Consider the following 1,061-nt stretch of genomic DNA (forward strand, 5'->3'; position numbering starts at 1 on the left):
AAACTTAAGAAATTATATTTGTCCAGTATTTTACAGTGGTGCCACTTCAATGGTTTTTGGTCTAAAACTTTCAGAGCTTGTGAATACAACATCCTCAGGTTTTAAAGCAGACAGAGTGGCTTGGCTCCAGACAGTGACACAATATGAGAAATGAGACAGAATCATGGCTGTAGGTACAACTGAGCAGACTTTACACATAAACATGATCTTATGAGACAAAAACAATTTAGGTTTGTCTTTAAACACTGTCCTAATGCGAGCCTCAGAGTTAAGATGGGAATCTAGAATGACACCCAGATATTTAAACTCATCCACTTTTTGGATTTCGCTCTAATCAATCACAAGTGAAAAGTTATTAGAGACTTTACTGCAGATAGTGAAACACATGGACACTGATTTATTGCAGTTCAGAGTCAAACAGTGATTCTTAAACCACTGAGACACTCCCTCCATCTCCCTGTTCAGTAACTCTATTCAATTCAATTCAATTCAGTTTATTTCTATAGCGCCAAATCACAACAAAGTTGTCTCAGGGCACTTTACAGGAACATTCACATACATAATCTGCAGCCTGTTGTGGAGTCTTTGCGGGTACATACAGTATAAAATGGTGTTATCTGCATACATCTGACATTTATCATATTTGCAACGGTCCAGTGTGTCGTTGTATAAACAGAAAAGCAACGACCCTAAGATGGAACCCTGTGGAAGTCCCACTGTACATTTTTGGGGGATAGATTTAATTCCATTAACTTTGACACACTGTTCTCTATTTTTTAGATATGTTAAACTGACAGCTAACTGGGAGAAGTTATACTTTTTAAATGTATGTAGGAGCATGTCATGATTCACTGTATCGAAGGATTTTCTCTAGTCCAGGAACACAGCTCCAACTACCTTACCATCATCTTAAAAGCAGTTTATCCTCAGGTGTGGTGCCAAAGACTTTTAAACATGCTGCTGTCCAGCCCCTCCTGAAAAAACCTAACCTTGACCCCTCAGTCATGTCCAACTTCCGGCCTGTCTCCAGACTCCCATTCACCTCTAAACTACTGGAAAAA

At 39.0% G+C, this 1,061-nt stretch overlaps 1 protein-coding gene across 1 annotated transcript in view; it reads right to left on the reverse strand.

The window, feature by feature from the left end:
* The window catches only part of LOC119424912 (derlin-2), a gene marked incomplete at its 3' end in the record, with an annotated part of 66,088 nt that overhangs the window by 43,797 nt on the left and 21,230 nt on the right, over window positions 1–1,061 (reverse strand).

Source organism: Nematolebias whitei, chromosome 18, assembly GCF_014905685.2.
Source record: "Nematolebias whitei isolate Nwh7 chromosome 18, NemWhi1, whole genome shotgun sequence".
NCBI lineage: Eukaryota > Metazoa > Chordata > Actinopteri > Cyprinodontiformes > Rivulidae > Nematolebias > Nematolebias whitei.